Source organism: Sciurus vulgaris (assembly GCF_902686455.1).
Source record: "Sciurus vulgaris genome assembly, chromosome: X".
Lineage (NCBI taxonomy): Eukaryota > Metazoa > Chordata > Mammalia > Rodentia > Sciuridae > Sciurus > Sciurus vulgaris.
This window is the reverse complement of record NC_136471.1, coordinates 74,205,671-74,232,981: the sequence shown is the minus strand read 5'-3', so window position 1 is coordinate 74,232,981 and position 27,311 is coordinate 74,205,671. Positions and strand designations below refer to the sequence as shown.

Here is a 27,311-nt window from a genome sequence, read left to right as displayed (position 1 = left end):
GGTAAATACCTCATCAGGGCCAGTTGCAGAAGGAACCTCTTTGCAATGACCTCCCATCAGATTGAAATCCTGACTCTTAGTAATCCAAAACACTTTTTGAAACTGTATGGGGTATATGTAAATAACCACTAATATTTTTCAATATTTGTTTATGCTAATTAAAGGTAGTTTAGTTCCAGAGATACTGTCATATGCATGGAAGTTGATGAGAGGTATCTAGAAAAAACTCTATCCTCCCTGGTAAGTCTAAAGTTCCTCTATTTGTGGGTCATTATTACTTTTCTCCTTTGCGCTAATCATAACTTTATTCCAACACCTTCTTCTAAGCCACAAATTCCCCTGAAGTGGTCATCAGTTATATAGCAATCTTCCTATCTCCAGTCTCTCATTTTTAAACATTTTGAATAAGAAAAGATGATAAAAGGTGGGATGGCCATGTATGTATAGTATGTCAAAATACATTCTACTGTCATGTATAACTAAAAAGAATAAAGAAAAAAATTTTAAAGGTAGGATGGTTGCACACTTACCTTCGATGAAAAAAGAATGGAGATGGGTTAACTCTTTGGACATAGTGGCATTTAACGAAATTGCATTTTTTATTAGTTCAGTACATGTAAATAAGTCAAAAACAGAAAAACTATTTTCGGAAGATTCAAAGAAAGTTTTAAAAAAATCTTGGCATATAAGTGCCAAATTTGAGGGTCCTTAGGGATCTAGCAGAGGTGGCAGATCATTGTATTCCTCCCATCCAGGCTCCATTAATGCTGATCCACCCTCAGGAGCTTTCGGAGCAGTCCCTCATAGCTTTATTGTTTGCTGGTCTCCTTGGCGGCAGGTGTCTGCTAATCAAAGGCTTAAGAAGGTGTGGGGTTTAGGAGTCGGCCCTTACTGGAAGGAAAACTTTCCATTCAGCCTTGGGCAACAATATTGGAGTTTTTTTTGAATGTTGTAATCAACTCTGTGCCAAGTGGGGCCCAAGCTCCCCCTACACAGCCCCAGGAATCCAAAGAAAGAAGTGTTTTCAATTCTCTTCAGAACGTCTGATCTCCCACACTGCAGACCAAATAAAAACAGTCTGGGCCAATTGTGCCTCCTCCTACCCCCATCTATTGTGGAATCCGCCTGGGAGAAACTCAGGAAAGTTGGCCTCAGGCCAGCACTGGCCTTCTATGGAAGCAGAAAAATTCCCTCACCTTCCCTCCCACAGACTGTTTTGGACAATGAAAGAAGAGCCCCCACCTCAGATATCCCATAGGGAGGGAACAGGGAAGAGCCTACAGTGATGTAGCCAGGATATCAAGACCTAAAAAGTTCTAACTCACCTGAGTTGGTATCTTCTAAGTGCCTACTATCTTGTTAGTTATCTTTCATCTTATCAAGAAGACTGGGATGAAGAGTAGAAAAAGTTGGAAGTTGAACTGGGTGGGGATTGAATCTCAGCACTACTGCTTACATACTTACTATAATATTAGGCAATTTAATCCACAAACCAAGGCTGTCATCCCAGTTCTCTCACATGTTAGCTGTGTGACCTTGGCCAAATCCCTACCTCTGTTTCCCTATCATAAAAATGAGGAGGTTGTACTAGCAGATCTATAACAGCCTTTTTAAGTATAGTAGTTTAACTCACTTCTAGGAACATGAATTTTAAAAGCACTTAAGTGGGGGATGAGATCCTCGGAAGTTATTGTCTGCCCTATTCCCAACCACCATCAACCTCAATAGAAAACTGTAGCCATAACTCCCCCAAGCCATTTGTCTTGGGGGTCTCCCAGTCCTTTGAGGAAGGAGGAGTAGGCAATGAAATGCCAAATCCACAATAAAAGTCCAGGTGGCCATGCTCAAAGCAAGAATAGCTCAGAACTGCAGGTTTCCAGGCCAGAGATGCCTGTTGATAAGCTAATAATAAGGTAATAGCGGTTTTTCCCCAAGAATTTTACCAAGCAAACCTTGCCATGTAGATGAGAGGTAACTTGGAGAATATGGCTTACCACCAGAAGAGCAAGGGCTCAGGGCTCAGTTAATGCATCCTGAGCCCTGGCAACAGCAAATGCTCCAATAGAGGAGAATCAGGGAGCACAAGGCTTCGAAAGTTCTTGAACACAGAACTATAGAAAGAAACACTTCTAAAAACTCAAGAGAAGGAAACAAGAAGAAAAGGCTCTCTCATATTGCAAGGGTTATCAACTTTGAGCCAGAAGAGATGATGCCAAAAGGCCTGGATAAACCTCACACAAATATTGGAATAAGGACTCTTGGAAACCATAAATCCCATCAGGATCTAAATGAACAAAAGTTTACAAGGCTAATTGTAAAATTTCGGTACTGTCATGGTTTTGGAGGGGTTAGGAATATGAGGAAGAATATAGTGGAATTTTAAGCAATATAATGCTTACAGTAGAAATACAGGCTATTTCCATTCTCAAACTATTCTAGTCTGGATTTATTAAAAATAAAACAAAATAAAAAAAAGAACAAGGCTAAATTCAAACTTATGTTTTTTGTGTTCATGACACTAAATAAACAGAGTTTAGTGAATTCTCCCTTTTTAACTAGTCGGTTGGTATTGTATAGATGCAGCCAGCATCTAATATGCTTTCAATTGTGTCCTCGGCCCTCAAGACCCTGGGGGTCTGAAATCTCAGCCAACTTTGCAATTTAATCCAAAACCCAAAGCAGTTCAGATTCCAAGTAACCTGTTACCCTCTGCTAGCAAAACATCACTCGTGGTTTGAAAAATACCATTTTTAATAACCCCTTTTCAGTTTCCTGGCAGGCCCCCAGCTTTACTTCAAAGTTGATTTTCCCCAGTGAGAGTACAGCTGGAAGAATCCAGAAGTGCACTGTGCCACACTCCCACTATCCCAGGCTGTGAAGGCCCAGCTCTAGGGCAATGAGGAAGGCTGGGGTGGGAAGGCAGGCAGGGGGAGGGGCAGACTGTGGATCACAGGGAAATGGCCTTAGCTCAGACCTTTCCAGAGACAAAACAATGTATCGCCCTTAACAGTGAACAACTGGAGGAATTGAATCCAAATTGAATTTTGGATTGTATCATTTGGTTTATTTTTAAATAGATTTGATAAAGAGAAACCATTCTAATTTGAACTGCCTCTGGAGTGCCATGTTTTTTTTTCATTGACCCATTCTTCAGATGACACAAAAACAGATGCCAAGAACACAATCTATGAAGAGAGGCATTGGAGGCAGGCGTGAAGGCAAGTAAGCAGAACTTCATCTTTGGAGACCCAGGGTCTCTTAAGACAAGTGCAGACTGAACTCTCCTTAAACTCCAGGACAGTAGCCTCGCAGTCCTGAATTTGCTCTTGTATTTCTTGCCCAGGACTAGTGAAGTTGGGGTTGCCAATAAAATGACCACTTTGCTCAAAATGTCTCATTTAAACTCCAAGCCTTCTTAAAACAGCAGAGCAGGATTTTGGCCAGAAAGTGCTTTCTAGTACAAACACTAGTGCACTTTTACAAGGCAGGTAAAGCCCAAAATTATGTTGCTAATTAATTTTATATTTCCTCCAGCTACCTAGAACCAACTGCAGCCCAACATTCCCCAATTGGGATTTTGCCAAGAATTCAGATAATGCCATTTATGGACCATGCCAACAGCTGAGGTCATGCTTTCTGTCTAAAGGGAAAAAAGAAAGAAAAAATAAATAGGGAAGGATTCGTGGAAAGTACATATTAGGGGATTGGGGCAGAAGGGAGAGGAAAGAGACAAGAGGTAAAAAATCTTTCTATAGCAACCAAGCCCAAACAGACTCACATACCAGAGGAGAGCCTGGAGGCTTTGAGTTTGTATGATTTTGGGGTAAAAGTGAAGCAAAATAGGAGAAAGCAGTGACTCTATGGAATGCCAGGGGAATAACAACTTGACCTTAAAGAAGTAAAATCCTCCAAAATTTGAAGAATATAAAAATGAAAAGCCTAATGTTTTACATTATGGCTGGTGCAAACCCTCTCTGTTATGTGCATGCCAGGAATGTGAATTGAGCCCTACTTGATTTGGAGTTCTGTAATTATAAGTGAATTTTTTTCCAACACAGATTCAGATTCTAAGAACTAAAAACAACTCTAGGAGTCACAGTATCCTGAACATTAGAGCTGAAAAAGAGCTTGGATTGCATCAGATCTAATTGTCCCTATTTTAGAGATAAGAAAACTGAGGTCGCAAACTAGGGGCAGTAAGATGTCCCCAGAGTAAATTAGTGGCAAAGTCAAGACTAGAACCAATACCTAGTGGGGATGGTTTTCAAATGATCAGTTAATAATGAACATTTCACTAGTCCCAAGGAAAAGTGAGAAAAGCAAGGACTATGTAGTGATTATTTTATAAAGTTAAATGTTTAAATAACTTTTAATTTTGATATTATATGCTTTCTACTTTTTAAAAAAAATTAATTGTAGATGGACGCAATACCTTTATTTTATTTATTCATTTTTATGTGGTGCTGAGGATCAAACCCAGTGCCTCATTTGTGCTAGGCAAGCACTCTACCACTGAACCACATTCCCAGCCCCTCCTTTCTACTTTTAGATGTTAGAATATCTCTTCTTTTATTAAATGATGATGATGATGATAATTATTGTTTTATAAAGTCCTTAATTAATAAAATATAAGTTGGCAGCCCTATGTGATGCCTCAATGTTTTGGGGGAAATTTGTGGTGTATGAAAATCACTAGTGCAGTCTAATATTCTGCAGGATATCACCACTCAATCCAAGGTCTCTTCTGACCCTAACCTTGTGAACCCACTGAATATGCCACTGAAGTGTTATATCATGGACAATGCATAAAACAGGATGGTTGAGCTTGAATGTAGGGTAAAGATCAAATTAGAAAAGGAAAGCAGCACATGGCAGAACATGGAAAAAGAAACTGGCTTGTGATGAATACCTCATCCTGTTTTGTTATGGTAACTTCAAATTACCTTGTTCCTGATTTAATAGGCAATCATTTTTCCACTATATATTTATATTTTTCAATTCAAATTTTCACCATGAGGGGAAAAATCACACATTTCTGAAAGGTAAGCACATTGTGTACAGGAAGCAGAAAGGTTAAGTGACTCACCTGTAATCACTTTGTTCATATGGGGATTGAGCCAGGAATAAATCCTAGGACTGCAATCTAGATCTCATAATCCTTCCTCCCATCAGTATTTTTATCCTGTGGGCATGTGAACTCATTTTCTGCATATGGCTCATCAGCAGGACAATGGCATTATTATGATATGTTCTATTTGCCCCGAAGTACTGTCACCACTCCAGGTGACAAGCCCAGAAAGCAAGCACCAGGACCAAGAAGGAGTACAAGGTCACTGGAAGTATAAAGACCTTTAGCTTCTGGCCATGCACTTATGTGATTTGTGGGAGATATGTGCCCCAAATTTTCCTATCACTATAAGTATCTATTGCTATCGCTTCTAGCCAGATAAAGGCCAGACGAACAAACCATGTGTCAAAATGTCCACCCAAGTATCATTGTCATCAATATTCAATGATCCTACTTGTGGTGACTTGACTAATGAAGAATATTGGGAAAATGTTTCATCCTAGTCACCACTCTCTATCACTCAATCAAGACTAAACATGATCATCTAAATGGATTTTAATGTCATCTTAAACAAATAATTATTTTAAAAATATTTTTTAGTTGTAGATGGACACAATACCTTTATTTTATTTATTTATTTTTATGTGGTAGTGAGAATTGAACCCAGTGCCCCACACATGCTAGGCAAGTGCTCTACCACTGAGCTATAACCCCAGCCCTTAAACCAATAATTTTAAAGACAGAACAACTAATACTAACCAAATAAACCACACAATGTAGTATAATACCAAACCCAAATCCCTTTGAGATTTCTGCTTTTTGGAACTGCCACTGGTTGGGATTGCTACTATTTGGGATTGTAGCTGGGATAATCCCAATCTGTACCCCTTTACATAGGTAGGAAACATACTTTTTTTAAGCCAATGCCAAAGACTGTCTCTGGCTCCTGGTTAAATTGGTAGCTAGCAACTTTCAGGACCTAACTTAGCAAAGTACTAGAAGAATTACCTAGTAGTCCCTTAACTGTGGCCCAGCTACAAACTGTCTTCATTCATAACAAACTTTTGAAAAAGAAACCAGTATCTCCCCCTGGACAGGCACAGTCCAATACAGACCTTAGACCTGGCCCATCAATAAATGTTTATCTCTGAGACCCTGGTAAAATAAAACAAGGCTCAAGGGCTTTGAGTAAAACAGTCAGCTTCCCAGACTCACATGGGAAAAAGTTAATATGGTGGTAATGAGCCACTTAAATGCCTGTCTGCCTATGTTACAATAACATGCCCTTTTCATTCCTTCCAACAGCTCCCAAAGGGCAGTGTGGACAGCTGTATTTTGTGGGTACTACTCTCCCAGTCCATACACCTAACCAAGGAAAGCAAATCACATCTTATCTCATGCAAACTTTTTTTAAAACTTACTAGGTTTTCCCCTTTCCTTTGTTTTTGTTGTTATTGTTATTTTTACTTTTTTAATTATGCCTTTTATCCATTAAGTTTTTTTATATCCTTTTCAGTGTTTGAGTATTTTTCCCCTTTCACTTTTCATTCCATCTCTTTTTTTTTTAATGTTCTGTTTTTATGGCAGTTTGTTTTTCTGTTTAGAGAAATTCTTTTATTTTTGGGGGTTCTGGGATTTTATTTTTTGGTTTTTCTTTTTTGCTTTGTTGTTTTATGTTTTGTGGAGTTTGGGGTGGTTTTGTTCCTTTTTTATTTGTAGTTTTTTTTTTTTAATTTTTCTTTTCCAGTTTTTTTTCCCATTTTTTAATTTCCCATTTTTCTTTCCTTGGGTTTTGGATTTTAATTGTTTTACTTGTTTGTTTTTCAGGGGTTATGTCAGGGGCTAGGGATATTTTTTAGAATTTTACACTGATTTTTCTTATATAGCTTATCCTTTTCTGCGTTATTTTCCTTCAATTTTTTAAAAAAAACTTTCTCCTCTTAGTATATCATGTTTCACATTATTTAAATAGTATCTTTATTTTGGAATAGTTTTAGGTTTATAGAAAAGTTGAAGACAGTACAAAGTATTCAATAAACACAACACCCTTTTCAATACCACCCAGTTTTCCCTACTATGAACATCTTTCATTAATATTTTACATTTGTTAAAATTAGTGAACTTATTCTGATATATACTTTTTATTATTTATAATTTTTACTAAAGTCCATACTTTATTCAGATGTCCTCAGAATTTACCAAATGTCATTTTTGTGTTCCAGGATCCCATCCAAGATACCATATTACACTTACTTGTCATGTCTTCTTAGGTTCTTCTTGGCTCGGACAGTTTCTCAGACTTTCCTTATTTTTGATGACCTTGCCAGTTTTGAGGAGTACCAGTCAGGTATTTGTAGAATGTCTCTTAAACGGGATTTTTCCAATGGTTTTTCTCATGATTTGACTGAGGTAATGTGTTTTGGAGGGAAAAAACAGAGGTGAAGTGCTCCTCTCATCACATCAAAACAAGGGTACATAGTATCAACATGATTTATCACTACTGATGTTAACCTTGATCACTTGGTTGAGGCATATTTACCAAGTTTCTCCACTATGAAGTTACTTTTTCCCCTTTTTTGTACTGTACTCTATGGAAGCAAGCCATTGACCAGGCTTGGGATGGAAGGATTATGCTCCACCTCTTGGAAAGTGGCAAATATCCAAATTAAGGTTTAGAATTCAGTACCAATTATTTATTTTGCTGCTCTAATTGTTCCAACTTTGGCCACTGATAGTTTTTTAGGATTGGCTCTTATGTTCCTTTGACATGTCCCCTTCCTTGTATATTTTCACTCACCTAACTTTCGAAAATCATTTCCTCTTTTTTACATGTGCTTCCTTTTTCACTTTAGTTTTCCTTCTAGTTTCACTCTTATTCCTCTTTTCACCCTTGATAGCTTTTAATGTTTTCTTCTTTCCTCCTTTTTTCTTTTAATTTTCCACCTGGGTTTTAAAAATAATGTTCTCCTTTTCCAACAGTCTTTTTCTCTTTTCTCCTTTTTACACAGCATAATTTTATTTTAAGCATACTCAATATCACCAGTATATTGTCAATAACTAGCAAAACTCTAATACATATAAAGATGCAAAAGAATAATATACCTGCATTCCCACCATGTCAGCCTCACTATCAATATCATCAGTCATCTACTAGATTTCATACCACTCCTGTAAAGCTGTGTTCCCTCCCAGGAATGACCAAAGGACCCCATGTGATTATTTCTGAGAGTCTGCTACCAACTGTAATCCACAGTCATAATCATTAAAATGAAAATTAGCTGTAATTCCAAAGCCATCATCAGATATTTAATTCCTTTCTATATAGACATACCCACATTAAAATTACCTTGGATAGTTATGACTGAAGGAGAAATATCCTTCAATGCCTGTTATCAGGAGTTTTTAGCTCTTAGCATTCACAGTGTGTATATATGTGTGTGAACATATTCCCAAGCTCATGGAGCTGCTAGGAACCAGGAATAAGAAGTGAGTTGGAGCCTACAGATCTTAGGGAGGAAAACCTTGTCAGAAGTGAAATATTCATGTAGCTAGAAGGTATTAGGAAAACACCAGAAGCTTCACAACTCAGGTGACCTATTCGAAGGCTTCATTCTGTTATCACTCTTTTATCTTAACTGTTTTCTCTCTGTGTTCAGTTATGTTTTCTGGGAAGTTGACAGCTCAAACCTAACCCTATCTGTAGCCAGGCTGGCAAGTAAAACTGAATCTCCAATTATTTTGCTTTTTTTGCAGTCTAGTTTCCCTGGGTGGAAATAGAAATAATAATCCTAGAGCTTTTTCTGACAAGTCCCAACAAGTTCAGTAGTTAAGAGCTTGTTTCAAGTATAATCCTGCATAGGAGCTAGGGGCAGGGAAAAGAGAAGGGGTTAATACGATGACCCATAGAGCCTACTTTGGATGGTGTGACTCATTCATCTGAAGGATTTTGCTGGTGATGTCAATTATGGTTGACACCAGGAGCCAAACAGACTCTGAGCTAGAACAAAACTGGATTCCTTTTGGAGCTGGGGAGAGGAGAGAATGTCATTTCTAGATCCTACCAGAGCCTTCTGCTCCCTTTCCTTGTCATGCTATCTGCTTAGAAAAGAAGACAGAGAGGGCTCTATTTAAAAAAATGTTCCATCCTTCCAACAAGAAATCCCTTCCAACCCAGCCTGAATTGGAATGGTACTTCAGATCCAGGACCCCTGGCCTAGGGTACAGTGTGCTTGCTGGTAGAGATCCACTCTACAGTGTCAGAGAGCTGTTCTTCCTGTCTTTTGCCTTCCACTACGTATCAGTCAAAGTCTTATACTGGCACTGGGACTGGAGACCATGTGACTTTATCTTCCTTCAATATGGTATTAATTTTCACTAGGAAAAAAAAAAGAAAGTGGTTAATGGAAATCAGGCACTTAAGGTAATAAGAGGGACAGAGTTTTGCCTCAGGGCAAAACATAAGGGTTTGATTTTCCTAGAATTCTCAAGATGATTCTGAGGTCAGCAGCAACCAGTATGGGGGCAGTGCAAATGCATGAGGTAAGTTCTCAACTGAAGACCTGGAGTCAGAAGAACCCACTAATTCAACAGCCCAGTGACTTTATACAGTCCACGTGTTGGAGGCCTTTTCAACAATGTGGCTATAATCTACATGTAGCTAGACTGAGCAAGCCTACTCTGGGAGGTAACCTCAAAAAGACAAAGGTAATATTGGGGTGGGAGAGATCTCAAAGAATGCCTCACAAGAATGATAGTGTTTCTGTTTTGTTGGTCCAATTCTTTGCCTATGGCAAAACCTAGCTGATGGCATAGCCTTTGCCTATGGCAAAGAATAGCTGTTTACAAGGGCAGATGAATGTGAAGGAAGCTAGGAAGGCCTCCTCCCAAACATCAGCCTCTTTGAGACTAGACATTTCACTGTTACTTTAAGCATTGTGAATTCCCTGGGCTGCCTTTGGAAAAGGTATATTCAATCCTGGACACCATAAATCCTAAAGTGGAGAAGGAGGCCCAACAGGGAAGTTTTCCCTTTAGAATGTAAAATACTTCCTTCAAGTGAACCAAAGACTATTTATAGAGCAGGAAGTGACCTTAGAGATCTTTTAAGTCACCTTGAAACTTAACTATAATAAACAATTTCCACAGACTAACAATTGGAAATGAGGGGGAGAGATTGAGCTGGAAATAGAAAGAGGCTCTAGGCTATGTAGGAAGGCTAAACCCAGAAAAGATTTTCATTTTCAGGAAGTGGGTAGTATATGATCTTGAGGGAAGAGGCAAGATGGCAATTGGTAAGATAAAGGGGCACAGGCAAAGACAGGCCAGTGCATACACAGCAAGAATTATGTGGAGGTCTAATATTAAAATACAATTTGCAATGAATCCCAATGGTGCAAAAAACTCTTGAATGACCAGACACAAACATGACTTTTCTTTGCTTTAGGTCCCTCAAAGTAATTAAATTAGGATGTTTTTGTTTAAACAAACATCCACCTGAACCCAATCATAGTCATAACCCATTCTAATAAAGCAATGGGTAGGAATAGTGGCAAATGCCTATGTTTATCTCTATGTGAAATACAAAATACAGAATGTACACTTTTGAGGTTTGTTATGGACCTATTGAGAAGGTTTTAAAGACACAATAAGATTTCTCAGAAGACATGGGGGAAATTGCAATAGTAAGATTCTCTCCTGATAAGTTCCCTTCCCCTGCCTGTTGTCTTGTTGTGAGTATCGAGTATTAATGTTTGGGGAGAAATGGGCAAGGGAAAGCAGACTTTTCAGAAGAGTATTTAGAAATTTATGCACTTTGACTATATGATTTGAAGGTTTTGGAGTTTTTTTTCTTTATTTTAAAGAGTAACATACACAAATAGTAAACAATTTTAACATGTCACAAAGAGTATACGCAGCTTTAAAGTCAGTTAACTTTGCTAGTGAAAAACACTGTTAAAAGTTCCTTGTGTTACCTTCCAGGGATAGTTGACTTTTACAAGCATACATCTACATAATTATAATTTGAGATCACACAAAACCTTCGTGAAGGCTTCTCCTTATGTGAAGTTTGCTTCAGAGCAATACTGGATTTCCACAGAAATGGTCTACACCATGTGACCAAAACAATCTCCAAAGACTCACTCAGGTATCAGTGTCTTATTCTCCTTCACACACCAAACCCATGCTATTAATTAAAGCAGTAGGGGTAAAGCAGGATAGACCATGGGAATTGTAACACTGTGTCTTTTTCTTAGGAAAATGAGGATATTAGTACTGCCATGGTTTAGATGTGGTTTGAGTGTGTCCCAAGGCTTCATATGTTCACATTTAATCCCCATTGTAAGGTATTAAGAGGATGGAAAATTAATCCAAATATGGCATTTAAAGGTGGGGCCTTTGGGAGGTAATTAAGTTTAGACAAGGTCATTAGGATGGAGCCCCCATGGTTGAATCCTGGTGAATTAACAAGAAGAGGGAGAGAAACCAGACACACAGATAAACATGTGCTTCCTGTCTCTTGCTATGTGATGTTCTGCTCCATCTTAGGACCTGACCAGCAAAGCCCCTCAACCATATACCTCCTGAAACATGAGCCAGAATTAACCTCTTTGATTTATAAAGTATCCTGCCTCATGTATTTTATGATAGCAATGGAAAATGAACTAGTAGAAGTATCTACATAGTATTATTGTTCTAAGTATTGAAAGAACTAATATGCATAAAAGTGCTTAAAACAGTACCTTACATAGAGTGCTACTTAAGTATCAGTCTCTGTCATCATCACCATAATTGTTATTTCTTCTTGTTATTTTTGTTACTGTGAAAAGGCATCTTGGAGCTTCTTGGAGCCATTCCCTAATTTTTCTATGTTTTCCTCACAGGTAATTCCCAAGATGGGAGTGGCTACCTGTCACTATTCTTCCTCTGAGATACCTCCCCTACCAAGATCTAAACTCTGGAACCAATTGGTAACCACACTTGTACCTCAAAAGCTCTGCTGGACATGAGGATAACTTGGCCCCACTGCCTGACATTCCTCTCACGGCATCAGTGAGATAAACTGTTTCATATGTTATTACTCACTACTGTTCTTGTAAAGACCATGGAAATACATGGACAGACCAGCAGCTTACCACACTTTCTGGGGAATTACTCAGCCTAGAACATGTTGTTTCCATCTCCTTTGTGTGATTCAGTTCCTCCTCATCCTTACACTTCTCGTTGCTTCTGAGGAGTTGCATGTTACCAGCTAGCCACAGACACTGTACTGCCTTATCCTGCTGGCTAGTCCTCTACACAGCTGGTGCTACTGGCACAGGCTAGACTCCACAGTCACAAGTCAAACATCTCATGCAGCCTACATCTGCCATCTCATTCCCTTAGAAGCCTTTTGAAGAGGAGAAACTAAGCTCACAGACACACAACACAGCTTCCCTCACCTATTTTGTGTCCTGGAAGGTAAGGGGTTGAAAACTAATAGACTAGCCTTCCCTGCTAATGCATCTCATCACCAACATCTTACTTCTTGGTTTCTCCCAAACATAAATTGAACCTTTGACTCCCGATGCAACTCTTTATATGATCATGGAGGAACATGAACATCATTAACTATGGAGCTCCGCTTCCATAACTCAACACCAGTGACCTGTTCCTACACTTTAGTTATCCACATCCAAGGTGTTTTCATTGCCTTGAAACTGCTCCACCTCCGTAATCTTAAATTTGTATATCACACTCTTTGGCTACTTTTTTTTTCTACTAAGGACTTTTACTTCCTTGACTTTGCTATTCCTATTCTTTGATCTCCTGATTTCTCCCAATTTATCAGTCCCTTCAAGCATAATTATCTTCTCTGATAGGCCTAGGTCCTACAGTCCATTATTTCAATCACTATCCTTTCCATAACTTAGCTACATTTTGACTTGATGGCACTTAAAAATTCATGATCCCCTGCTTCAGGAGAGTTCTGTGTCCTGCATCAATTTTTTTCCTGGAGTTCTTGGCCAGCTTCTGCTTCTATCTCCTTTTATATCCTCAGAGATCTAACTTCTGAATCTTCACCCCTTCCCTCTTTGATGGTTCTTTCTCCTCTCTACAATAATATGCTCATATCTCTCATCATTCAAGAAGCGGTCCCTCAATCTTACTTCTCTGCTCTCTCTCCTTCTTAACCAAGGTTTCTGAACAAATAGTCTATATTCACTTTCCTCAAATCCTCTTCCCACACTCAACCGTCAACACACTGCAACTTGGTTCTGTTTCCTGGGTAGGTCCTCTCCTATGCCTGTTCATACCTCTGTCATAAAACTTATTTCCCTAGACCTAAGCACCTCAAGGAGAAGGACCTTGTCTAATTTATCTGTGTGGTCCCAGAGCCTAGCACAGTGCTTGATTGATAGGAGGTGCTCAATAAACGAATTACGTCACAAACACTTACTGAACACCTACTGGGAACCAAGCACTATATCGGCTCTGTTAGAATCCACAACACTTAGACCCGAATCCATCACAAAACCTGTACCAAAGCACCCTTATTCTCACAACAACTTTCTCTTTTTGCATGTGAAGTTAGTACATTAAATGAAGTCACACAACTCCTTGCTGTGCTCTGTCATTCAAATTTTGTGGAATGAATATCTGATAGAGCTCAGCGGAATGAATATCTGATAGAGCTCAGCAGACCCCAAAAGTGTCACTGTGAAGAGCTACTGTTGGAAATGGCCACAGAGAGGACTGTTCTTGCATCTGGGAACTTATAAAGGGCTTTTCAGGCTTTCAGAAACATTTCTGAACAAGTCTATAGAAACACATTCATTTAAAACTTTATTTCAACATAGCCAATAGTTTTGCTAAGCCTACTTATGACTGTTTCCTTTCTTTTATCTTCAACTTCTCTCTCCTCTCTGCAAGCTTCTCCTCCACCCACAAACAAGTGTAAAAGTCTCTTTTTGTTACAATGTAAATAAATATTTTCAAGTATGAAGAAATACGTAAATTAGAAACCCTCTCTTGATGCAAAGGTACTACTTTACCTAACATTCTTCCTTTCTCCAGTAATAGTGTATACTTGCTAATTCCATTTCTTTCTTCCCACTGGCTCCTACACCAAGTGATCAGAAAGGATAGGATATGAGTTAGAATGGCCATGGAAAAGCTTTATGAACATGTAAGGACATAGGACACAGGGGACATTTTGACATTAAAGTACAGAAGATGGAAATATAATGGGTGCATATGAGGTTTTTCTAATCTGTTTTGTGATTTTCTTTTTAGAAGTAGGTAGCATGCACATGCTATACAGTCAGCAGCTACAAAATGAAAGTTGTGTTCATTCCCACTTTGATCAGATCCCTTCTCTAGGGGCAATCACAATAAAGTTTCTTGTGTATTCTACCAGAGATAGTGTATGCATCCAGAAATTATATATAATATAAAATATACATTATATAATTATAATTTTATATGACAAATATTCTACAATATTTTACACATATGTGTGTGTGTGTATATATATATATATATATATATATATATATATATATATATATATATATAAATGGAAAGAGAAAGAGAAAACCTGTATTCACTATAGTGGAAGACAATAGGATGTACCATTATAGGGGAGGTGTTAAAGAATTTGGGAATATTACCTTCCCCCCCAAATACTCTTCTGAGTCCCTGCTTCCATTAATAGCCTTTCCATCCTCCCAGGTTGCCCAGACTCAAAGCTTCTGGGCATCCCCCATTGGCATTGAACTCTTCAATTTACAGAGCACTATCATAGCCCTTGTTTCATCTAACTTTGACACAACACTGTGAACTAAGACTCCCAATGGTTATCTGTGCATTCCAGTTAATGCCAATTAACAATCCCCACCCCTATGCTGCAGCTTTTTCCAATTTTATTTCTGCATACATCTACTTCTTGCTACCTCCACTACCCCATCACCCTTTAGGTCCTCATTACTTCTCCTCTGCAAAATTGGAATCATTGCCTACTTCATGGGATTGTTCAGTACATTAGTTAAAATTAAAAAGACCAAATATATGTTTCTTTTTCCTTCTCTCCCCAATATCTACCCACTATTCCACCGCCCTTAATCTATTTTCCACATTATATACCTCACTCAACAAAATGCTATAGAATTCTTGAAATGTTTCTGTGTGTCTATCCTCTATTGATCTCAAGATCAGAGCATAAGAATATGACAACTTCCTGAACTCTGAGAAAAAGCACTAGAAAATTCCAGGTACAGTCACCCCAAAGGAGAATTACTTTTAGTACCTCTCAAATGCACTGACCTTATAGTCAAGGGTGGCATCATTGACATTTAAAAGCTAAGAAGGTCAAGAACTACCCTGAATTTTACACCTAAAAGCCTACAAATCCTTTATGACTCAGTTCAAATATCACTTTCTTCTTGAAGATTTCCAAAATCCTGCATACCTTACCTCTTTTCACCCAAGTATATATGGATCATTCCTTTCTCCACAAATTCTGCTCTTCCTGGTCTGGTCCATTCCAGTAATACCCCATTTCCTATTCTGATGTATTGTCCCACCTCCTAAAATATGCCTAACTGAATAAGATTAAAGGAATGGTTACCAAGAAGCAGGGTAGGGGACCACAACAACTGGTAAAAAGTTAAAAACATACAATAAAATGTGCTTTACTCGCCAATAAACATTTGTTTTCAAGTTGATTTATTTTTGTGTCATTTTACCATAATTTCATTTAATCATATATCTTACAATGTGCTTTATTTCAATTAAATCATGAATTTTTCCCATGTCATTCACTGTTCTTTAAAGTATCTTTAATGGTTTTATAAATCTTTCATCCTGTTTCCATCCATAATATATTCATTCCCCTAGTCTTAGACATTCCTATTTTGATTCCCATTTTTGTTTTTACAAATAATGTTATATTGAAGGCACATAAATCTTTATCTGAATCTCTTTCCTCAGGAGACATTCTTAGAGTTGAATTTCTGAGTCATAAGATATTAACCTTTTTAGAGTTGTTGATATAGACCACCAGACTACTTCCTAAAACAAAGTACTGATTTAATCCACAGGCAGTGTGCAAGAATGACCACCTCACTGCACTCTCCCCAGGAGAGTATTAAGTCTTTTTTATGTTTTTCTAATTTGATAGGCAACAATAATGACATGGCCATTGTTACTTCAATTTTATTTTCTTTATTACTACAAAAATGGAAATGTTTTACATTCATGTTAATATGCATGGGTTTTTACTTTGCAAATTACCTTTATATTTCCCTTGCCAATTTTTGAGATTTACTGTCTCCTTATCAATGTACATGTACTTTATATATTCAGTATGTTAGATGGTAATATGATCATAAACAATTAATATTATACAATTATATACCATGTATGATTATATCCAACTAAGTCTTTTTATTCATAATTGATTATGTTTTAACAAATCACAGCAAACATTGAATTAGTGAATACTGAGCAATAGCCCTGGGGAAGTGCAGAATTAGTTTCCTGCAAGCCTCTGGTCACCTTTTCATTAACCAGTCAATACACAACCTTGTTTACATGTGTTTCTGTTTAAAGGCACCTTATTTAGTATATATTATAGGCTGGGCATGGAAATGCTCACCTGTAATCCCAGATACTCAGCCACCTAAAGCAGGATTGGAGGATTCAAGACCATCCTGGCCAACACAATACAAGATCCCATCTCAAATAATAATAATAATAATAATAATAATAATAAATTATTGATTCATTAACATTTAAATCACAGTCAGCAGCTGAAACTTATTGAACACATGTCGTTTCTCTAAGATTAGAAACACCAGATAGCACTACATTTGGCATGGGAATTTTAAGCAGCAAAATCAACAAATATGTGGAAAACGTGGTACTAATCAGACTGTGCAAAGGTTACTTATTTACAATATGAAAACTGAAACAAAAGGCAGAAGTGGGCCTCAGCCAGAAACACGCACAGTGGGCAATGCAAATATTTTGCCACTTTGTGGATATCTACAAGTGACTAGGAAACTGTCCTGAGTATTGATTGACCTTGGGTTTACAAATACATTTTAGTGAGCAGACCAATTTGCAAATATAGAATCCACGAAGGAGGAATGACTGTATTTTTCATGTTATCGACCAATTTTCCAGTCTATTAATTGTTCTTTAATTTTGTTCATGTTTTTAGATTTACAGGCTTTGGTTTTTATTTCTTCAAATATATAATCCCTTTCCTTTGTTATATCATGTATTACGCCTATACAAAGATGAACTCATATATCTACCCACATTTTCTTCTATTCTTAAGGCTTTAGTATTCTGCAAAAATATCTATTTAATACAACCTGAAATTTAGTTTGATAGATGTTGTATCATAGCAATTACATCACCAACCAATCTCTTGACCACTCTTCGCCATTTTTGCTCCCCATGAAGTGCCCCTCTAAATACAGATGAGCCAGTTCCAGAGTTCATCTAAGAAACTTCCAAAACATGCAAAAGCAAGGGGGAAAGGTCTTACCTTTTCCATGAAATCCAGGTGTTGGAAATCAGGAAATGAGATGGAGCTGCAGACCTCCTACAGCCATTTCCGGCTGCATTCTGCAGTGAGCAGGGCAGCATAGGGGCTAGTTAATTGCCAGGAATGAAGATGGGCAGGACGCAGTGCTCTCCGCGTGACAGCATGACAGTTCTCAGAGCATTGTCAAGGACGACCTGCATCAGAGTCACCTGAAGTGCCTCACTGCAGACCTATTGAATCAAAAGATTAGTGACCGAGTACCCACAATCTGCATTTGTGTTTTGGGTTTTAAAAATTGTGAGACAATATGCATGACAGAAAATTTACCATCTTAACCCTGTTTAGTGGCATTTAGTACTTTCTCATTGTTCTGCAGCCATTCACCACCATCCAACTCCAGGATGTTTTCATCTTACCAAACTCAAATTGTACTCAAATTGACCCACCATCTTCCATCCTCCTGCCTCTGGTGACCACTATTTTAATTTCTGTCCCTTTGAGGTTGACAATTTGGGGTAGTTCACATAAGGAGAATCATACAATACTTGTCTTTTGGTGTAAAAAATCAGGATTTTTTAAATGGAGTAGGTAGTAGGTGCTAAAGCCAATCTCTATCCCAAAGTGTGACATCCTCAATCACTATTTTAGAAAATTTAGCAATGTGGTCCAAAGACCTCCAAGGGTCCAAGGAGCCTTTCAGGTGACTCACAGGGTCAAATGACCTGCTGCTAAGAAGTTATTTGATTTCTTTCACTCTCATTATCTCAGGAGTGAAATTTTCCAGAGGCCATATGACGCATGATTCAGCTAAAGACTGAGGAGATATGAGAATCCAACTCTTTTAGTAAGTAAGTGTTAAAGACAATTTTTAAAAAGTGAAACAACTCCACTCATAAAATATATTTCCTTTGGAAAAATACAATTAGTTTCCACTAAAAGGTATGTATTTATATTAACACATTTTGGGGTTTATTATTTTTGTTCTAAAATTAGAAATTTTTTTAAAGTCTGTTCAAAATTCTAACATGGTAAATATCAATAGATGTAATTAAAAAATACACAAGCCTCTGAGAACCTGAAAAAATACTCTAAACTATAAGAGAATTATAAAACAAACTTAGAGAATGGTCATATTATGTTAACCATTTCTATATAATAAAAGCACTTCAGGGGATTGATATGATGCTGAAAATATAAAATAAAATAATTCAAAATATAGATTAGCCCAGAATCTGCATTTTTACCTATTCTTCCAGGTGAAGTTAAAGCACTTTAAAGTCTGAGAATCACTGCCACATTCCATCACTATTTCATAATGATTGGGAGAAAATAATATAGCTTATCAGTAGAACCTGCTAAAAGACTTAGGAGGTTTAGTCAACAATACATATGAGTCTGTGGTGAGGAAGACACTAAAAACCAACTAGTGAAATCCTGGGACACATCAATAAGAGTATAGTATCCATAATAAAGAAGGTGATGGTCTTATTCTTCCTCCATCCCATAATAGTAGTACCATGTTTAGGTTTAAAGCACCACACATCAAGAGTGACAAAACCAAAATATGATATATCCTCAAAAGGACAACTTAGCTGATGAAGAGGCTGAAATCCAAGACAAATGCAGAAGTATCAAAGATGTTAAGCCTGGAGTTTAGTATCTAGAGATAGCAAACTTAGAGAACTGAATCATCAGGATAACATGACTATCAATCTCAAATACATGAAGGGCTATCATGTAGAAGTCCCTCCACCTAGGCAATGTTAACCATGCATGTGGCTTTACATATCTTCCCATTGGCTGTTAATCCTCAAATCTCTACATCCAGGTAGGGTCTTCTTCTGAGTTTTACCGTCCCTGGATCTGTGCACCTGGACTTTGCAGACACCTCAAACTCCCCAGGGCTACAAACAAACAATTATTTCCATTTCTATAAGTATGGAATTTGAGATCCAAAGAAGTTAAACAACTTCCCATTTTTATTATGCTGACATCTATAACAGGGAGAAAATAAGAAACCACAACATTACATATCTATGTTACAGCTCTGAAACAGAGTAGCAAGTCTTACAGGGGAATCTGTCCCTCCTGAATAAAAAACCTTCTCTAAGAGGCTCTAATCCTGAATTTTCTAGATTACATTTAAAAAAATAAATTTTTGGCAGTATCAGGGACAAAATTATTAAGTAGAAGAAGTTGGAGAAGTCCCTTTCCCTCTCAAGACCACAGTTTCCTGATCTTAAAAAAAAAAAAGAAAAGATCTCAATGTCCTCTCACAGATGTGCCACTCTGAGAGTCTATGGAAGACAGCGTTCTGTATAAGGTACAGACATTATGAATAAACACTCATGCCATTTAGCCTGTGTAATAGCTCAGCTGCTGTCCAACACCATCCTCCAGGACCTGCTGGACTAGAGGCTGATCATATATCTTCATGATATTCTCATCTACTCCAGGCACCCAGCCCAGCATGACGCACTTGTCCACACAGTCCTGACTCGCCGCTGGCAATACCAGTTCTTTACTCAACTGGAGAAGTGATCAGGTAAAAGCAAAAATTCTGTGACATACATATTACCCTAGGGAGGCTTCTGATGTCTGCCCCCAAGGTCAGTTACCAGTGGCATGACCTTGGGCAAGTCACTTACTCATTCTGAGCCTCAGTTTTCTCAACTGCAAAAAAAGGGGGGCTTATAACACATAATTCACCCAACTGTGATGAAAATTAAGAAATAATGTGTGTAAAAGCCCCAGGCATATACTGGGCACTTTGTTAATGTTGTCTTCCTTCACCATCATCCTTGGCTGCGTCACACCAGCTAACCCAAGTGTACTTTTGAACTCACTACTTACTATCAAGGTTCACTGTATACCTCTCCTTCCTGATCATCACCTTCTCTATCAATCAGACAAAGAACACTCAAGAAATGCCCATGGTAATTCTCCATCTACTGAATTGGGGGATTAAGACTGCACTGAAATCTTATAGGATACTAAAGTCAGTAATACACATAGTCAACCAGCTTCTGCTTAAATGCTTCCAATGAAAAGGTGCTAATTCTCTTCTAACAGCTCATTTCATCTTTACTCAGCTTTGCTGCAACTTCCACTCAATAATGCTAATCCTGTTCCTTGTCATCAAACCATACAGATAAAATCCTCTTTCTCATGACAGATGTAAAGATACAAGAAGGTAGCAATTACTTCATCTTCCAGGAGTCTCTTCTTTTTTTTTCATTTCATAATCTTTTTTTATTTGTTCTAATAAGTTATACATGACAGTAAAACGTATTTAGACACATCATATAAAAATGGAGTATAACATCTCACTCTTCTGGTTGTACATGATGTAGAATCCCACCGGTTATATAGTTATATATGTACATAGGGTAATAATGCCCAATTCATCCTACTATCCTTCCTACCCCGATATCCCCCTCCCCTCCCTTCACTCCCCTCTACCTAATCCTAAGTACCTCTATTCTTCCCTACCCCAGCCCCCTTACTGTGAATTAGCATCCACATGTCAGAGAAAACATTCATCCTTTGGTTCTTTGGGATTGGCTTATTTTGCTTAGCATGATATTCTCCAGCTCCATCCATTTACCTGCAAATGCCATAATTTCATTCTTTAAGGCTGAGTAATACTCCATTGTGAATGTGTAGCATATTTTCTTTATGGCAGGTTTCTCTTCTTAATCTTTACCTCTGACCCTCTCTAAAAGACAACTACCATAACTGAGTACAGGACTTGAGGTGAGGTTCTACAAACTCAGAAAAGAGCAGAATAATCACCTCCTTCATTCTAGACTCTATGCTATTATTTATGCAGCCTGAGTTTCCATTAACGTTTTGGTAGCCACATTAAACATGTACCCATCCTGTAGAGTTGCAAATTTTCCATTTGTTTTATGAAACTAAAACAAGATGTCATGTTTATTCTCAAATTTATTTTGTTAAATTTGAACCACCTTCTTAGATTCCTGGTTCTGCTATGCAGCATTTTACTTTGCCTCCCATTCCAGTTCTCTTTTAACACTTGATGAACATACTTTTCTACGTCTCTATCCAAGACTTTAATTACAATGTTGAAATCATGAAGAACCAGATACAGAAGCCCTATGGCCTACCACCACGGACCTCTCTTTACAATAGCAAAGCTTAACCTTTTTCCAGTCTTATTACATGGGAGAGACCTTTCAATCATCCATTCACATCAATCACAAGACTCACAAAATGTCAGAGGTACCAGGAGGGGTGAGCCTCCTAAGACAGAAACTAAAATGGGGAAAAGGCCTGTGGTCTTTGGAAAAACATGTATCTAAATAATTCTGTTGACTCCTCTAGGGGATGTGCCCTTATCATCCATACTTCTACTCCAGAGAAACAGAAGCAATAATTCACACCATTTGTAAATGGTTCCCTCATGTGTATAATGGAATTAATAATACACAATTCATAGGGTTGTTATGAGGATTAAATGAATAACACACAAAACGTACTTAGCACAATATCTGGTACATAGTAAGTGCTCAATAAATATAGGACTTTCTTTAAAAATTCCTGTTTCAGAATCCAACTAAAGAAAAAATGTTCCATCTCATGCTTTCTCCATTCTGTTCACCAGGATATCATTAAAATAAACATCTTTGCCATGTTTCTTGCTATAATACAGGTATATTATAACCATCACCTATCTACATGTATTCATCAAGTGACCCTATCAAAAAAGGTCATGTTTCCCAGTCCATAAATCTGATTCCAGGACTTGACACCCCAATGGGGCTATTTTAGCCAAAATTATATTGAAATTTAAATTTTTCAAGCTGAAGCTGTACTGCCTAGTCTGGCTTACATCCCCCTCATTTATGAATGGAAGAAACAGGATCTCCACATTCTTGAAGGCCTACCTCATTGCCCTTCCTGTTGCTCCTTTACCTGATCATATTATTTTCAGGGAGGGCAACAGAATCCAGGTGAGGTAATGTAGGCTTGTCTTGCAATAAGATAGCTCCAATATATCTATGGCCAAAGAAGAGACTATAATACCCAACCATGTTCACGCCTATATTTCTGACACGATCCACACTGCCACCTCCCACCTTGGGTCACTGTGGTCTATGATGCTGCATAACACATGTCAGGGCCTCTGGAAGCCACGGGTCCAGGGTGAAGTAGGGCAAGAAGTGAATCTGGAATCAGAGATTCTTTGAGTCTGCAACACTGAAAGACATTTTATGCTGTGGCTTTCTGTGTGCTACTTTAATGATAATCAACAAACATATCATTATAAAAACAATTATTCACATTACAGTTATAAAGTATTTCAATAAACTATTTCTCCTGCATTCCTCCAAACAGTTCAAGTAGCATCATTTGGAGGACATCCTGTTGGAAATTTAAGAAGAAAGTTTCTTTATCAAGCTAAATTATGCATTGCTCCCTCCCCCCCACACACACAAATAATCCCTATCACAATTCAGTTTGATCAAACAAAAATGTGAATGGCAGCTACTTTGCTCCAAAAGGCACTAACCTCTAAGGTTCTTATCTTTTAGAGCAGATGATATTAAAATTATTTTATAAATAAGACAAACAAGTCTCTGAGAGTTTAGTTTGTTCAAAGTCCATATGGCAAAATAGCAGAGCCAGGACTCAAAGGCTGAGTTATCTGACTCCAGATCTTCTGATTTTTTTCCCTACCTCAACATTTGGAGGTGCCATTCAACTGCCTTGACTAAAATGGCCACCATTCTCCCTCTTGAGAAATAGTGGCTAACTGAAGCCATCATCCTAAAAGACATATTTCAACTAACAGGCTCTCAAGTCGTGTTCTATCAGAAAAGGATCAGGTTCCCTCCCACACAGCCGAGTTTTTATGTCATTCTAGGAAACCTTTCTTTTTCACCTTACAGCCATATCCTTCTGCAGAAAAGATGTTGAGACATAATGCACCAAACAGAGCTCCAACCCCACCCTCAATCTTGCAGTATTATGTCACTCGTCATCAAAGCATCTGCCCTGCCCACTGTCCCACTGCAGACATTTTACACAAATTAGAAATGTTTACAGTGTATGAAAATTTCATTTTTCATACTCCAGGTTTTCCAGTCCCCCACCCTTCACACTGCAGTTCCTACAAAGAACGAAAACACAACCATCTGGGAGAAAACCAGATAACATAGTCCAATTTCATCATCAGGCCACAAACCATAAGGAGATCTATAACCAGTCCCACAGTTGAGAGATTAGAGACTGTTCTCAACCTGCCACCATCTCTTACCTATCTTTCTAAAGAATTGCAAAGTAAACCTCTCAACTCCATTCTAATGAATTGACTGTTTCCTTCATGTCTTACCTATTTTAATTAGCTCTTCTTTTCAAGATTGACTTATCACCTCCTTCCAACTTAAATAGCATCCCTAAATAGTTGAACAATATCATGACCATGCACAGCTAAGGGGGTGGGAAAGTTGTGATTCATGTTTTGGGACTTTATAAATTTCAGCCTGAGGTGAGGTCAGACACAAAGAATGGCCCCAGGAGCTGGCTTGCAGAGGTAGGAATCACTGGGGCCACATACAACCCAGTCTGAGCTCCAGTCAGATGATACTACTGGATGGTGTCAGCACCCATACTGCTTCCCAGACAAACCAAGACAGAGCCCCAAACCCTGCATTTCTGCCTTGAAATGGCCTCTCATCTCTCAAAAAATATATAAAAATAAACTTTGGGCAAAACTAACCTTTTCTGAACCTTCCCTGAATCGACTCTAGCTCCTCTATTTTCATGTTTCCTTATTCAATCTGTTTTATTTCCTAGGTCTCAGCTCGACTTCTGTAAGTACCTGGTTCCTTGCTTTGGCTTGAATCAGCATAGTCTTCAGCCATCTTCCTGGGTTTACCGACCTCAGGCTCCAGCTCTGCAGAATTAGCTTTAAACTGCTCAAAATAGATTTCAACTGGTCAGAGCTGATATTTTTTCTTGTCAGAAAAGATTTGAACTAATCAGGAGCAACTTCTGACCATTTAAAAAACCCATTGGGGCCAGTTTTACATTGCTAATTCAGGAGCAAGCCACTGAGGGGATCAGGATGAATCAGGAATGAGATGAAGCTGCTTCAAATCTGCTTAGAAGACCAGTTGGGGGGGGGACAAAAAGGACCTGATGCTAAGGACCATACCATTTGTGGTGGTGATGCTGGAGGGGAAATCAGAAAGGACCTAACAGTATGTGAGGTAGGATCAAACCACTGTGGACCCCGGGGGAGGGGCTAAAAGAAACTGATGCTCAATGACGCAGGATCAAATCATTGGTGCGAGACAGGAGGGGGAAAGATGCTGATGCTCTCCAGACAGGATCAAACCACTGACATGTATAGGGGGCTGAACAGGGATGCTTTTCTATAAGGTGCCATCAAACCACTCTGCAATGGGGACGGATAAGAGGAAGAGGGAAGAGTAAGAACGTAAGGGCCTAGTAATCTGTAAGACAGGGTCAGACCACTGTGGGGGATTGGCGAAAAGGGGATGCTGTTCTGAGAAAGAGGACCAAACCACTGTAGAAGGGAGGGGAGCAAAAAGGAGCTGAAATTTCTTAAAGCAAACTTAAATTCCTGATAGTAAAGGAAAAGGATACGACATTCTGTAAGACGGAATCAAACCTTGTTTTTATAATTAATAAATGGCATTTACATATATTATCTCACTTGCTCTATACTTTGCCCGAATGGTTGAGTCAGACCATCTTTCCACAAAGACCTCTCTGCAGAAATTCTCAGCTGCCCCTGATCGTTGCTAGGCAACACTGCAGCAGCTGCCCAATGAACCTTGCCCTTTTTGACATTAACCCTTGGATTTCTGGAAGGAAAATAAGAGGTACACACATGAAAAAAATGGGGAGTAAATTCAGACAGTATCATCAAATGGTAGGTGGGGAAGAGTGAAAAATAAATACACAGACTTTCAAAAATGAAAGAGAAAGAGCAAGTAATTAGAAACTGATGGCTATGTGGAGGAAGCAACACTTTAACAAGCATGGTCCAACAGACTTAGCATCAACTCCAATCTTTCATAAGACCTCTGAGTCTTCCTATGGTACCCCTTACCAGAGGTCTTTGAATACCTTTGGTGAAAAAGTAGAAGATCTGATTTCCTGGGCAACATATCCCATTTTCATATGATGCTTATTTTTTTTTTATTTGAGCCCAAATCTCTCCCCCATAATTTCCATTCAATAGTCTGAATCTGTCTTGGAGAGTAGAGGTTGGCAAACTAGAGCTTGCAGGCCATATTCAACCCAATGCCATTATTTGTGCAGAGTATAAACTGAGAATGGTTTTTACATTTTCAAATGGTTGAAAAAATACAAAGAATAATATTTTGTGACAGGTGAAAAATTATATGAAAATCAAATTTTAGTCCATGAATAATTTTCTTGGAACACAGCCATGCTTAGGCGTTGGAGATAGTATGAGTCTCAAAGCCTAAACTATTTACTATCTGGGCCTTCATAGAATAAGTTTGCTGATCCCTGATCTAGAGCTACAAACAATCAGTTTTCAACAGGACTTTGCTTAATTAGGAATGTAATAGGAATGGTAGATATGAAAGAAAAGTGAAAAGACCTCACAGCAAGAGCTTAATTCTCAAAAGGAAAGAGGGAACTTGGGCCAAAGTTCAATAAGTCCATAAATAACTTCAAGTCACCTCCCATGGGCTCCATGGGTGAAGAGAATATTTACTTTGAATGGAGAACTGGAAGTCTTTAAGAAGAATGAGAAGAGCTGGAAGTTAAGGTTGAGATCAGACTGTGAGAGGCCTTGAATACCACCTGCAATTGCTTGAGCATTCTGAAAGCAAAAGAAGAGTCACCATTGGGTTTCAGGTTGGAACAGAGTTAAATGACAAGGTAAAAGCTGGACTTGGCGTCATTCTTCCATACATTTTTCTAGTTTTATCCCAATTCTACACAAATTGCACTAGTCCAGAAAATGCAGGTCATTTTGGTCACCCAGGTTCAGAACCATCGCAAATAGTCTAAACACAATCTGATTGGAGGCCAGGATTCTACGGCAAACCAAAGATGTATGTTAGGTCAATTTCAAAGTATTTCTATCTTAGAAGCATGAAAAAACTCTCATCACATCTTTTCTGATTACCACTCACTTTTTAGGACCCATCTCAATCCATACCTCCCCCAGGGCTCTTGCCCTCCTCCTAACTCCTTTAGCACTTTTTTGAGTATATGGTCCTAACACTATCATGCCTAGGGCTGAAAAGTATCTCTGTGAAAATGTCCTGTTTCCCTGGAAAGATCCTGAGCTCCTGGAGGAAAGAGATCACAACTGAGACTTCTCTGTACTCTCATGGGACCTGGTTAGTTGGTAAAGATATGGACCCAGTGATTTCATGATCTCTCATTGTAGTGAGATCCCCACTTAGGAGACCTCAGCTCTTGCCACACATCCACCTTTCTAGACTGAATAGCCCAGAAAGGGGTGAAGTCTAGTGATATATTCCAGCATACCTAGACTACCATGACCATTGTTACTGAAGTTAGAGTAACTAGCTCTTTTTGGTCCTGATGCCACAAGGTTCCTGGCTCCCCATTACGCCTGTCTTCATGGGCTCAGGCTGAATGCACTGGTCAGGAAGACAAAGCCCACAGTTCTGGCTGCCAGGCATCCAGTCCCATTTTCCATGGCCT

General features: G+C 38.5%; 1 long non-coding RNA gene across 1 annotated transcript; it reads right to left on the bottom strand.

The window, feature by feature from the left end:
• Nucleotides 1-4,471: 4,471 nt before the first annotated feature.
• Nucleotides 4,472-24,724, bottom strand: LOC306650804. Its single transcript, XR_013761029.1, has 3 exons — nucleotides 24,451-24,724; nucleotides 17,604-17,833; nucleotides 4,472-7,472 (listed from the first exon to the last, which is right to left on the bottom strand). It is a non-coding gene; the product is annotated as an uncharacterized lncRNA (long non-coding RNA).
• Between the last annotated feature and the right edge of the window lie 2,587 nt (nucleotides 24,725-27,311).